This window comes from Hesperophylax consimilis, chromosome 2, assembly GCF_061612785.1.
Source record: "Hesperophylax consimilis isolate HC1 chromosome 2, BYU_Hcon_1.0, whole genome shotgun sequence".
Classification (NCBI taxonomy): domain Eukaryota; kingdom Metazoa; phylum Arthropoda; class Insecta; order Trichoptera; family Limnephilidae; genus Hesperophylax; species Hesperophylax consimilis.
Window position 1 is genome coordinate 42,419,777 of NC_142837.1, and position 15,597 is coordinate 42,435,373.

Genomic DNA, 15,597 nt, shown 5'->3' on the forward strand with positions numbered 1-15,597 from the left:
TATCACCTTATAAGAACATTTTTTTAGTCTACATTACTATTCTTTGAACTAGCTTTACATTCTTTTTTATTCTAGCTTTACCTTTCACAAATATATATATTAATTTTTTTGTTTTATTAATTTTTTCAAAACACATATTTAAAAAAAAAAATGCTTACTAAACTACACTCGTGGGGGATCTAGGTTCCACAGCAGCTCATGCCTCGTTATTCAAAATAATAAAAAGAAAAACCGAAAATATGCATGGTGGGGGACCCTACTACCACGCGAGGGGCGCTAAGAGTTAACCGAAAATGTTCTGTAAAAATGTTCATTATTATTACTATTTCAACGGAAAGAACGCCACTCAACTCTGTCTTAGCATATTCTCTCTGCATCCATATTAGTACGTCGTATTAGGCAGTATTTTTTAGTTATTCTGACTTAATTATTTCGCTAACAAGTTACCATTTGATATGATTGACAATGTGGTGTATTTCTAGGATGTCATTAAAGAAAAAAAATAGTAGCGACCTTCGTGGAATCCGACTGTATCGAAATTCTAAGGATTTTCTGTTAATCTTGCTACATATCAAGCTTAACACCTCAAAAATCAACTCAAATCAATTTCTACCGGCTTAATTTCAGATTATTACGTCTCTCCAAAAACTTCTTGTCCCAGCGAAGTGATTATAATTATTGTGTGCAACCCCGTATCTCGCAATCCCGCGGGATTTCAATGAAATTTCGGAAAACAATGCTTAATTTTCACGAAAAACGTGCTTTTTTGAATTTAATGTGCTTTCGAGTTGTAGCGAATTGTCTGTTCACGCATAGGTGAAAAGTCTCTCCACAATCAATGTATTTTATGTCTTTTTTTAAATATATTTACTTAGTATGTTACTTTTTCAATATCTTTTTAAATATAATGGCTAATACTAAAGATATTGATATGAACCGTCCTCTTAAATTATGTACATTGTAAACTTTTCTGTGATATACTGGTATCACAGATAATTTATACCAAATAATAAAAAATATTTGTGAAATGTTGGTACTTCAATTTGACACGCCTTAATATTAATCCGGGAACCCGCAGGATTTCTAAATTCCGTCCCGTAATCCTGCGGGATCTGAAGAATGTGCGGGATTTATAAACCCTAAATATAATCTACCAGTGCAGCATGACACCGAAGGGATGAGGATTTTTGAGTCTTTGTTTCATTCCGAATAGTGGCTCAGCAAAAGAAATTCATCATCTCGAATCAAGTGCTGACAATGGAGAGCTCGCGGTCGCGCACCTCCGCCTTTGTTCTGCGCTCCTGTTACGAAAATTTATTACAAATGATAAAACGTCCTTTGCAGAATATTATTAGTGCTAATGAGCCAATGGCCTTGATGACCTTTGTTTAATCGCTTAGCGGCATGATAAAACCGTGAAACCTATTTAGTAATCTTATTAATTATGGCTGGAAGTAAGCGGAATTTAGAGGCTTTGTTAGCTGAATTGTTCAAAAGGATAAAATCTCCGAGGTATTTCTTTGATGTAATTCAAATCCTGGTTTTGATGAACATTGAAAGTGAAGACTTAAACAAATCAAAACTATTACAAGACTTTATTCCAAAATCTTATTAACCTCCTTCAGACTTCTGTTTGACTTCGGCTTAAGTTTAGTATTATTTAATCAAACTAACTTTATCGCATTTAACATAAACAGACAGGTTCCTGAAGTATACGTGTGGTTTATGTTTAACTGATAAAAAGGCAAAACCGATGGTAAGTGAAACGAACTAGGTAAGAAAATGGACGCCTACGAGTGTGTTGTTTGAATGTATAGAGCAATAGACAAACAAAATGTTGTCGTGAGTAAATACGTCAATCAAGTGGAAATAAAAACAATTCGGGGACAACCCAACCAAGGCGCGATACAAAAAATTGGATCGGGAAGCGGGATAAACAGAATAGCATAATTCCTGTAAGAAGTTGTCGAAATTTTAGGGTTCAAAAGACAAAATAATTTCAAAACGCTTCTAAGAGCCGTAAGGGAAGCCACAAGTCTTGTCACTTTTCCTGGAATTTGTGCGGAATGTGTGTCTGATATATGTATACCTACATACACTTACCAAAACTTTTCTAGTTCCTTTTATATTATTGACCAAATATTCAACATGTTCAACGTACTAAACATACGCCAAATATATATAAAAACTTGATAAAAACAAAAAAGTATAAATTAGATTTACTTTTTGCTCGTGCTTCACGTTATTTTACTGTGAAATGTATTATTTCTTACGAGATGTATGGAAAAATTATACATACATCAAAATAAACACTAAAAATCAATGATTATTTACGTGTTCAAGACAGGTTAATAAGGTGTTTACATAATTTCTTAGTATCTGAAAAAAAGAGTAAATATCACTGTAAATTTAAAAAAAACCCTACTTCAAAGTGCAATGTTTGCGCCAGTCAAATGAAGAAACAAAATTTAAATTACTTGGATATGATTTCACGATCAAAATTATTACATTGCTTTGCTTTTAGAGTATCATGCCGTGTTGCGCTGCCTCCTTCTTTAGCCAACGTTTCAGACAACATTGCAGTGTCCATCATCGGGGCAGATGTGTAATTTACAAATAACACATCTGCCCTGATGATGGATGATGGACACTGCAATGCTGCACGAAAATTGGCCAAAGAAAGACGTAGCGCAACACGGCATTATACCCCAAAAACAAATCACTATAATACTTTTGGCCGTGAAAATCTCAAATCATACCGAACAAAATGTGCCTTTAATCATTTTCGGAGCATACTTTGCGATTTTTTTTCTATCGTTGTTTTTTCATATGGTTACCGTTTCGGCTCTTTAAATTTATTTATTTATTCAAAAAACAGTTTTTAATATTAAAAACATACTCTGCACATCTCACTAGGGCATTCCTGTATCAAGATGTGCAGCTTTACAATTTCATCATTAAAAAAATACATATATGTAAACTTAAAATAATAATAACATTAAATGTAAACCCAAAAAAGAAAAAGTTAATGACACGGTTGTTTCGAGACAAAAGACATTTTTTACAAAAATAAACAAAATTTTAGTAACAAATGTACGAAAAATAAAACAAAAATTTCAACAAAAGAAGCATTGGGCAGTAAGTTTATAGTAAGTTGGCAAAAATAATATTCTTCTGTTAACTAAAGTGCAAGGTACCTGTGCTGGCTTATCAGACGTATAGATATTATCTTCAAAAACAACGTGTTAAAAATAAATATGTCATAAATCGGTAGAATATCGCACAAGAGTTCCAACTGCTCCCAACCGTCTGCAGCCAGTGAGACTATGGCACCCCCAATTGGGGTATGTTGTGAGGCTGATAGTAGTAGGGAGGGGAATGATATGGGAAAATGAAGGTGGAAGAGTATCTAGCTATTCAGATCTGGTCACCAAACACAGCTAAAACAATTTTAAGCAACATTTCTCTTCTGAATGGTGGTCTTACACCAGGGCGATACTTAGAGTATATATTATTTAAAATATATGTATATATATTTCAAATTAATAAATTGTGAAATTAAACAAATTTATAAAATAAAATTTACATGCGCACGCTGATATTTTAACCCGCGACCTTCGGATTGCTAGTCGGGAGCCTTACCCCTTGACCACGGAATGATTTATTAGTTGTTCAGTAATCATACTATGTTCACTCATGTAATTATTAAGTCGGAACGGACGATTTTTCCAACGATTATCAGATTTAAATTAAGATAAATCATAAGAAAACATTCCCTTGCACATTAATTACACAATTCAACGTTAGTGTAAAAAGCATTTTGCACGAACTTTTCACACAAATTCACGATAAAGGAAGAATTCCCCAACAATGGCTGGAAAAAGTAAATATTATAAAATTATTGCCGTTTTTATCTCCAGAAACAACAGTTACATTTTTTATTAGGGCGAGCCGTTCCGAATCGGTACTAAAAAATTAAAAAGAAAAGTATTTAAAGAGAAAGAAATTGTTAAAAGTTTAAAAGCAATCTTAGCGTAGTATCGGGGAAACAAAGGGAATGAGATATAACTCCATGAAGCTGATAGTCATTTCAAAAGTCAAACACAAAAGTTCAAATACAGCCTTAAAGTCGGCAGGCAAAACACTTTCCTGGGAACAGATAGAGCAACCGCAGTTGGAGAAAAAAGTTATCACAGAGGTGCATTTCTGTAGAAAAAATTAAAAGAAAAGGTGTGTTAATGAATAAAACTTTTGTGGTATTTATCAAATGTTAATTAAAAGTACAGACAAATTATTTTATAGAGGACGCATTTGAAATAAAACTGGGTCAATGGATCTTTTCACACGACCCGGGTCGCTCACGACACACTAGCTTCGTGAGCGGATTTCTCTTTGAGCGGGTTTTGCAACATTCGTTTCATGTGGGATGTAACATATTCATAGTATGAATTTATATTTTTTTATCAAACCTTTTACCGATCAACCTTCCCGTTATGGGGAACCGATTCCGAAAGAATCTGGAAGAAGAAGCGGTTCTATGTTCAATGTAACAGGAAACTGGAAACACAATGAAAGCCTATATTAAATTTCAGGAAACTATCATCTCTATTCGATAGACAAATTTTGTTTTCAGTGAGAAAGTGGTTCGAGATGTAATGCCCGGTCTACAAAATGTATACTCATACGTCACGGCGTTCGCCTCGCCACTCCGCCTCCCAGTACCCGGTACGTCACGAGACCCAAGTTTTGACGAAAATATAATCCGCTCGCTTTTTGGAAACTCGGGAGCGGGTCATTCAAGATCGACTCTTTAGTCCTGACTAATTTGAAAGTATTTGTGAACACCGATAGTAACGATATATTTTTTAACTAGTTTGAAACAACCGCCCGCAGTCAACTCTTTCTCCCCGAATACATAAAGAAACTGGATGCGTAATGACGTTTATGAATAAACTCAATTTCAATTTAGACTTAATCTTCAACTTATTACAAAAAACCGAATGGTTTAATTTTTTTTCCCAATAATTTTATAACATAAGTACAAACATTTTTTGAAAAAAAAAATCTACTTATAAAATTAGCTAAGTAAAGGGTATACACTAAAGCGTGGGTAATAACTATAACCAAAATTTACAAATGAAATGAAAGTCAAATAAGGATATTGAATCGCATATTAAGTTTACTCTTTTTTACTCATCCTTTTTACTCTCTTTAAAATGATTTACTCGTATGTTGCTTTCAACAACAACTAAAAACAAATATTGACTAACAATCATGCTCCATGCTAGAGTGATAAGGCTCCCCACTGCCAAACCGGAGCTCACTGGTTCAAAACTCGGCGCGCGCAAGTAAATTTTATTTGATTTATTTATGTTATTTGACAACTTATTCATTTAAAATAATATACAGATACTTGCGGTACGTTACAGAGTAGAATTTTAATACTCTAGTAAGACCACCATTCAGAATTGAAAAGTTGCTTGAAATGGCTTTAACCATGTTTGGTGACGAAGAAGATCTGATTAGCCGGGAACTTCCACACCATCATCTTCCCAACTCCTTCCCAATCCTCCTTGTTTCAGCCTCACAACATACCACAATTGGGTTCCCATATCTCACTTACTCCAGACGGATGGGCAGTTGGGAATCTTGTGAGTTGTACACATTTGAAAAAAAAATACAAATTACCACGCACGGAGAGAAAGAGCGAAGCAATCGCTACACAACTCCGTCTTGCAACACACTCCTTTTTTATAATCACATTCATGCATTATTCCATATTATTTATTAATTTTTTTACGTGAACCGCACGAGAGTCCCAAATCCTCCCAATCATCTAGAGCGAGTGGACTATGTCATCCCTAATGTTATGAGGCTAAAGGTATTAGGGGGGAGGAGCTGGCAAGAGGCCTTTGGAACATACTTTACCTCAGGGATCTCATATCTACTTCAATGGTATTAGGGGGGAGGAGCTGGCAAGAGGCCTTTGGAACATACTTTACCTCAGGGATCTCATATCTACTTCAATGGTATTAGGGGGGAGGAGCTGGCAAGAGGCCTTTGGAACATACTTTACCTCAGGGATCTCATATCTACTTCAATGGTATTAGGGGGGAGGAGCTGGCAAGAGGCCTTTGGAACATACTTTACCTCAGGGATCTCATATTTACTTCAATGATATTAGGGGGGAGGAGCTGGCAAGAGGCCTTTGGAACATACTTTACCTCAGAGATCTCATATCTACTTCAATGGTATTAGGGGGGAGGAGCTGGCAAGAGGCCTTTGGAACATACTTTACCTCAGGGATCTCATATCTACTTCAATGGTACTAGGGGGGAGAAGCTGGCAAGAGGCCTTTGGAACATACTTTACCTCAGGGATCTCATATCTACTTCAATTTATCACTAGTGGTTTTGTTAACAGTAGACCTCGCATCCAAAAAAGTATGCTTATAATTTATCTTATTTGTAGCGGTAGTTACTAGAAGTTTCGGAAATATTCATACATGCAACCAGCATCGCCTTAGAATCTACTTAACTTTCTTCAGACCGGTAGGTACCATAATATTGATTATTCCAATTTGACGACTCGTAGTAGGAACCACGATCTTGCAAACTCTGGTGGGATAAAAAATACAATATCCAGCAAGGCTATTTTGAAGTTGAACCGCAACGTAATAAACAAACGTACAGACAGGTGAAATGCCAAATGGTCGAATTTAATTTTTTGATTTTTTAAGATAGTAAAAAAGGTAACGGTATCAACTGAGAATCGAACCCAGAATTTCCGTTCTAACGGGACAACTCCTCTTACCACTCGGCCATAGGGACCTGATTATTTTTCTTCACTATTGTCGATTTCATGTTTGAAACAGTTTCCTTTTGATTTTCTGTCTTCTTCTGTTTCATGTTTTGTTTATATTTATTAGTTTTTTCCTCTTCTTTAAGTATATATATAGGGCAAGATGGGTATAACTCTCAAAAATTATTAAAATAAAATAATAAATCAATTTGATATTTACATTTTCACTGGCTATATCCATTCAATGCTTTGCAAATATTAAAGTTATTCTAATAGAAAACGCTTTGTTTCGGAAAATCGCAAAAATAACAAATTCATGACTGCACGACACGAGTAGATACATATCTGTTGATCCAGGTATGAATACTTTCGGGACTCGACAAAATCAATATAATGCAAATAAATGCAATTTCGTACTCTGTAAATAAAGTTGAAATACCCAACCCATTGACCAGTCGACCATACATTTAATAAGTCGACCATAAAGTTATTTAGCATTTTCATCCGATTTCCTCCTAAACTGTTGATTTTTGTAGTTGGCATAAATATTAACGTTAATATAAATATATTTAGTGCTCTGAACACTACTGTAGAATGATAAACTGCTTCATTATCTCTTAAAAAACAGTTCTGGGTTAAACAAAACGATTATCAAATTAAAATCTTCCCAGTAATTTATTCGTCTACAAATTCCTTTCGAAATAAGCCAGAACAATTGCGGATCCTTGTGGAAGAAAGTCAGCAAAAACAGAGCAAAAGAAGATGAAGAAGTGTGAGAGAAACAGTTAAAATCTCAACTAATTACTTCGGAGATATTAAATCTCCCGCCGTCCCCCCGCCCCAGCTTTTCACCCCCCAAACATAAATTTCAGATGCAAGCTATACATACGTACATTACGTGATTATGTATTTCTGGGTTAAAGCCTGTACCATTGATATTGAAAGCGCTAGAAATGTCAACCTTGTAAATCTGATCACTTCTGAGAAAAATCATATCATGAACATTGCGCTTGAAAATACACATACTGCGCAATGTAGTTTAGTGATACTATTCTTTTTATTATAGCGACTATTAAAACATTGTAATACAAAATATAATAGTGAATAAATGTATTGTTAATTGTATTTCTTAGTCCTCCTCACTAGGGTGACTTGTGCTGAGGGTTATTAATTTATTAATTAATAATAATAATACGTTTCTACAGTGATCTATGTTATTACTAACAATTTATGGAGATAATATACAGTGCAATACTAATCTGGTAGGTCACGTGAGATTAACACTTAATTAACATTATCTAATTGTTTATTATCGAAATTTAGATACAGGATTTAGGACATAATTGGAAAATTGAATATAACTGGACTTTCTCTTAGGAGTGGTATATTTAATTTAAGGGTATGACAGATTAAAAATATGAGTATCATATTTATTTTTTCTAAAAAAATTCCATTTACTATATCCGATTGGTGGTCTCATTTCGTTTAACCAACATAATAAACAATTATAATATTTAGGTGATTTGTATATCACTGTTTCTGTGCAAAATCACCTCAAAGGCACTGTACAAATACATAATACATTTAACAAAGATCTACGTTATAATTAACTATAAATGGAGATAATATACAGTACAATACTTACCAGGTAGGTCATTTGAGATTAACACTTAATTATTAGCGAAATTTAGATACGAGAGTTAGGGACATAATTGAAAAATTTGAAATAATTGGACTTTCTCTTGGGAATGGTGTATTTAATTTAAAAAGGTAAGTTTTTAGTTTAGACCTGAATTCTGTTGGACTTGTTATGGATCTTAGTTCCGGAGGGAGTTTATTCCAAGCCTTCCGCCCAGATACTCCGAAAGCGCAATCACAAAACATAGTATTTGGTTTTCGCTTAGGTTCTATCAGTTTGCCTACAGCTGATAATGTTGCTGATCTAAGAATTGACTGCCTCAGACAAGTGTTTGTCGAGACGCATGGTTCAGAGATATAGGGTAGGGTCATTTCAATAATGGATTTAAACACCATCCAGAAGAGTTTGTATTGAATTCTTTCAGGGCAGTTGAGCCAGTGAAGGCTACGAATGTGTTTTGAAATGTGCAAATATTTTGAAATCCCGGTTATGAGCCGTGCTGCTGCATTAAACACTGTTTGTCAATTTGATATTTTGGAAGGTTGGCATAAATGCCGTTGCAGTATTCGAGACGTGAGACTGTGTACGAGTTGATAAGTAGTTTTGTTTCTTCTGTAAAAAGGTTTGTTCGGACAGACTTGAGTTGTCTTAGGTGAAAAAAACCGGTACTTACAGTCCTATTTATTTGACTTTTAAACGAAAAGTCTGTATCTAAATTGACACCGAGAAGTTTGACTGTTGCTTTTGAGATGATATCGCTGCCGGAAATATTAATAGGTGAATCGTCTATTAAATGTTGACGTTTGTTTGTGGCCGCCCAGAGAAACTCAGTCTTACGTGGATTAAGCTTCAGCTTGTTTGAAGACATCCAACGAGTTATTGCTTCTAGACATTCAGTTATACGGATCTTGAGACTAATGATTTCATTTGGAGCGAAGTAAAAATAAACTTTTCGATCGTCAGCGTAGCAGTGAGACAAGAGATCAAATGACTCGATAATTATGGCGACATCATTTGAAAAAAGGATTTAGAGAAGTGGACCCAAAACGGATCCTTGGGGTACCCCTGAAGAAAGTGTTGCGAAGTTGGACAATTTATTTCTAAGTCTCGCGGCTTGTAATCGATTGGATAAATAGGATACCAGCAAATTTTCGATGTCGAAATTCAAACCAAATGTTTCCTCTAATCTCCTAATGAGGAATTCACGATCAATCGTGTCAAACGCTGCACTCATGTCTAGAAGTGAGATATGTGATAACTTACCTGACTCTACGGCAAGAGTTATGTCTGATAGCATACAAAGTAGTCCGGTTTCAGTTGAGTGGAACTTTCTGTACGCAGATTGACGTTTTGCGAATAATTTATTTGAATTCAAGTGACTGGTTATTTGTGCGGCAGCAATTTTCTCCAGGATTTTTAAAATAAATGGTAAGTTTGAAACGGGTTGATAATAACCTTAAAAAGTTATCGGCGTCTAGTTGTGAATTTTTTAGTATTGGTGTAACTACCGCTGACTTGAGGTGTTCGGGAAAGTCACCCGTGCTCAGTGGTTTATTAAAAACGTGAACAAAGAATGGAGCTTAAACAATATATCATTAATTAATAACCATGTCGGTATAGGATCAAGACTGCACTGTTTACTAGGCAAGCTTGAAATAATTTTTATTACTTCTTCCAGCGTTGTGGGTTTGAAGGAAGACAAAATTCTTTTAGATTTTTCAGTGAATATTGGCGGAGGGGCGTGAGATGCGGAAGCAATGCATTCAATTTTTTCCCGAAAAATAATTGAAAAGGCTTCATAGAGAGGTCCGTTACCCTTCCAAAAAATCACTTAAGCTAAATTTACGCCATTCCCTTGATAAAATTTGTCTATATTGTACTTTAGGCGGCATCCAAAGCTGGCTAATAGATCTAAGAATTTAACAGTGTTTGGTGATGTCACGCGCTCGAGACGAATATTAATGTCGCCTGTAATAATGAGTGCGTCGGAGAGTCCGACTGAAACTTCCAAAAACTGTGAAAACTCATCATAAAATTTGACGGAGATTGGTTTCGAACCGGGCCTATAAAGGGTGCACAATATGAACGACGTTCCCGACGAAGAAACCCTGCATCCAATATACTCAAACGTGTTAAATGTACCGAGAGCTACTTTGTTTAGCCGTAATCCTGGTCGGGCTATTAACGCGACACCCCTGTGATTCACGTGTGAGATATTGTTTGATAGTAGGTCCCCACTAGGTCGGGCTTCTTCAAAAACCACATACCCTAACGCTCGGAGTCTCTTAATTGAGTACGAATCACTGTTCTCGTGCCAAGTTTCTGTGATGGTAAGGATATGGAGTTTTTCGGTCTGTGAAAATATTCTCCACCACCTCTAGTTTGTTGTTAAGGGATCGCGCATTTCAGGAACCAATCGCAAGCTGTCTGCTTCTATAGTTGGCATTTCGTTCTAATCTAATTTCATTTAAGTTGTTGTGGAATTTAGCAGAATCGCGGAGGGCTATAGACGGTAGGTAATTCTGTTCGTCGATTGGTCCGACTACTTTAACATCCTGTACTGACGGAGATTTATTATTATTTTCATTACTATTGTTATTTTTAATAACTTTTGGAACGTATTATAAATATTTTGTTTTTTGTCCACTGCGACACCCCCTGTATCTAAATTTCACATTCGTGGTTTATTAGTTTTCCATGTCGTTTTTAATATTATTTTTTTTTTTGAGTTCTTTTCATTATTTGTAATCATTCAAATTTTCTATTCGCTTCATATCTACGGAAAGGAAGTTGTTATATGACCTTGATTATTTTTAAGTCCTTGAGATTTTGCCTAGTTTGATGAATACACGGTATAATAGAGGATTACGTTTTTTGAATAGTTTCAACAGTAAATTTACTAAGCATACATTTGTTGTACATTTGCTACATCAAAACTTTTGAATATTTCAATTGAAGGCGTTCTAATGGGTACTTTCTGTATGGTCTTTACGATTCCTTTTTGAATTGTGTTCAGGTTATTTATATACTTAGATACAGCAGATCCCTATCTTATAATTCCATATTCAATATGAGAATGACATAAAGCGTAATAGATGTTTTTAATGTCCTTTTTATTTTTTAAATTTTAAATAAATATACAATTTTTGTAAGTTTTCCGTGATACCTTTAATATGTAGGTTCCATCTAAGATTTTCATCAAATTACTACCACGAGATATTTTATGCTATTTCTATAATTTGACATTGACATTGAACATTATTTCCATGGCATTCGTGTAATTTCAGTTCAAGTCATTTTACTGGATGGACCCTTGAGTTTGTTGAAAATTTTATATATTTAGTTTTGCTTATATTAAGGGTAAGCGAGTTAATTGTTTAGTAATACTATTTCGATAACGCCAAAGCTCTCCGTTCTAGAATCTTTGAATCATAACAGATTTTTTTATACTTAATAGTGACGGCTCTTTATATTAATAACAGTCACCTATAAATACTCAAATATGCAAAACTTTTAGTCACAATTCAATTCAAACATTATGTCAGCTTAGGAGATAAAAGAATGAGTGATACCAAATGGCTTTTAAAATGGACTGCATGTAATTGAAAAAAAAAAGTTCATTCGATTGTGTTAAAATCACTGAAAATACGAGGAGAAATGTAAAGGAAGCCTTACTTTATGATGACACTGTTTTCTTTTGAGTTAACTTGCAGTTTATAGGTTGTCACGTAACAAATCGACACGTTCAAAACTCCCGCGAATTCAAATTACCTAGCTATCAGTTGTCACTTTTGTTCGCTGTACGCATGCGTCGCATTGCGCAGGGCTACGTTGGCACTGCACAATGCGCGCGCACGCTGACTGACGAAATCAACGGTCACTTACAATTCAACCTCGGCCTTGACAACATGTGTGCCTTGCAATTAACAAAGACGCTCCCTGTAGCGCGCCTAAATTAACGGCTATTTTTGTGCTAATACTTTAAATAACCAATATATAATTCAGTGCCAATTTACAATGGAGAACTGCACGCGCATTGGCGCGTACAGTACAGAAGATATCCAGCCATATTAGTGATTCAACATGCACGGTTGTTCCTCCTGCAAATTCATGTAAGCTGATTAATAACCATTTCTCCTTATGTGCTTTTTATGATTTGAATCGTGTTAACATTCAGGCTTGCCAGCCAGAACCTTAAATACAGAAAGAGATTGTTCCTAACAAACAGCTAGAAATATTTAGGATGTTAATAACCCTTTTCATCTGTGTATCTGTAATGTAACTGTGCTTTGTGAATATACTCTCATACTCCCATTTTGTGTTTCTTTTGACGAATATGCAGTGGTCGAATTGGCATTTGTCCCCCGTGTAAAAGCCCATTGGCTGACCTAACACCTGAAGATACGGAACTCAATTCTCTACCACCTGAGCTAAAACCGAAATGTACACTGGTAAGTCTCCGTACAAAGGCACCTTTTCACACTGTCGCCCACGTTAGTAAAACTGCCCCTTCTTACACTGGTGCCTTACAAGGTGTACATCTCTTACAATCAGAATCAATGTTATTTTTCCACAACACAACTCAACACGCGACGATATTGAACGTGGGGATGCAATTTGCTTTTTCACGAGAATTATTGACATATTGTGTTGATAATAATTTAATATCACTGGCGTTTGTCTTCTTTTTTCCGTTCTTCTCAGGTAAGACTTTTAGGAAAGGAACAAGAGAAGTGGCAATTTGAACAGAACATAAAATAATAACAAAATAACGAACTTTATCACTTTATCAAAAATAAAGTAACATTTTTCAACTAAAAAGTCAATCTGTTATACTTTACTACAATGGCGAGTTCACATTTCAACCGTCTCAGATTTCAGCCGATTAATCCCAAAAAACACAATGAAAATATCTGGAACTTTTTCACATTAATATTTGCGTCCGAGATATTATTGTCATATTTTTTAGCGCCACTCTTTTCTGGGGACTCTTATTCTGAAAATAGGATATTGTATTTGCTCATGCATCAAAATCTTATTTGCCTTATCTCCAGGCCAGCCCGTGATGGATGGGCTAGGGCCGGAGTAGCTCTGAGCGCGAATCTGCTTCACATTAGCGAGCAATGAAGCTATGAGCTATTCGCCCCTTATGCGAGTAGTTTCGACTGAATTTATTAAATACTACCGCAGACCCATGAAAAATTACGGTATATTATAATTGAAGGATTCCTAAAGTAGGAATTACGAGTATTTATTAAAAATATTTGCTTCAGGAACATTACCTCTAAAAGTGATAAATATACCTTGCGGATGTTATTAAGCTTTAAAAATTACGACATCTATCACGTGACATTATTAAAATACAGGATACGTTCTATTTATATAAATGGAACAAATATGTAGCACCGCTTATGAAAACATACAATTATTTGAAGAATTTTTTACTTCACAATTTATTAATCAATATATATTATAAAAGAAAGTGTATATACTCAGAAACGAGTCCCGGTACAATCAAAGGAGTTATATGGTGTGGTAGCTCTCTATCCCTCATCCATGAAGAAGGTTCCCGTTTTTGAATGAATGGCGTGAAGATATAAGGGGCTTTCTAGTTTCGCCCTCTAGAAATTTATAGAACAGTCTATAACATTCTAGAGTATTCAAGAGCATTCCACAACATTTAAGAACATTCCAGAACATTTCGGAATGTTGTGGAATGTTCGGGAATAGTTTGAAACGTTTGTGAATATCCCGAAACATTCCAGATCATAATGAACTAAAAACGGGATCACAGGCCGTTTCCTGATAAACTTTTAGTACTCGTAAATTCGTAATCGTGACAATACATTGGTATCTCCATAATATAAAACAAAGTCATTTTCTGCGTCTGTCTGTTTGTGCGCTTAGTTCTTCTAAACCATGCAACGGAGATTGACTGGGTTTTCACTAACATTTAGAGAATTTCTTCCGGAAGGTTTATATATATATAAAACGTGGATATTATAATTATTGAAAGTCGAGAAAAGTCGAGCATCGCCAGGTACACGCCAGCTAGTTAAAAATAATATATGGTATATGTACGGCACATTTCAGATTGAAAGCTTGATCAGTATCGCCCTGGCGTAAGACCACCATTCAGAATTCAAACATTGTTGAAATGGCTTTAGCTTCATTTGGTGACCAGATCTGAATAGCCAGGTACTCCCCACCTTCCTCTTCCCCATCTCATTCCCCTCCCCAACTTTCAGCCTTATAACATATTACAAATTGGGGATTCCATAGTCCCAATGGCTCCAGACAATTAGGAGCAGTTGGGACTCTTGTACAGTATTAAATTTAAAAAAAACTAATAATACTTTTCTCTTGACTGTAAGTTTCTCCGCACTCGCGTTTTAGGTTTGCTGAACGATTTTTTCAAAGCATCTTTGTAACTATCTTATGTTTAGTAGATTACTTTGGACAGTGATGTACTTATATTAACGGAAACATTCTAAGATTTACGTGACAGATTTTTTCGTTAAATTCCTTTTCAATTACACTGATATTTATCACCTTGCAGAAATTGCGGAGTTTGTGCATATTTTTCACGGAATTCATAAACAGTATTCAAAGAAATCTTATTTTACAAACTTGTCCTTCAAACTGTATTCAGTAAATTTAGCTCATTTCGTCAAGGGATAAAATTTCATATAAACACAAATAAAAATCTTACCGGATCGATATTTCACATTCCTGGTCGACTCCCGCCATCTGACATTCCGCTCGATTCGTAGTATTCGCATTTCCACCACTGGTAACGAATTCTCCGAAGCGAACCGTCCCTCTCATAATAATCTAGTGGAATGCAATATTGTACACACTTTTCTGCTGGAACGATACGTGACTCCCGGCTCAGTGGCTGAAATGTGAAAATTCTGACCTTTGCATCAGTGGATATTATTGCGATGGTATGTTTGTGCGGAATTGCAACGCTGTGGGTCAAGGGCGATACAAGAGGCACGTCTTGAAGGTTGTATTACGCAGAAACCCATAGTTGCTCTACATTTATATTTATTGCTGTTCACTGTGCATAAATAATAATTTTTCTCATAAAATTCAACCTCACTAGGACAAAGCGTGTATCGAGGTTAACAGTTTGATAAGTTAAAGTGAAACAA

The 15,597-nt window shown here is 35.4% G+C and overlaps 1 pseudogene; it reads right to left on the minus strand.

The window, feature by feature from the left end:
• Positions 1-1,244: 1,244 nt before the first annotated feature.
• LOC149426025 (uncharacterized) overlaps positions 1,245-15,597 on the minus strand; it is a 62,496-nt pseudogene continuing 48,143 nt past the window's right edge.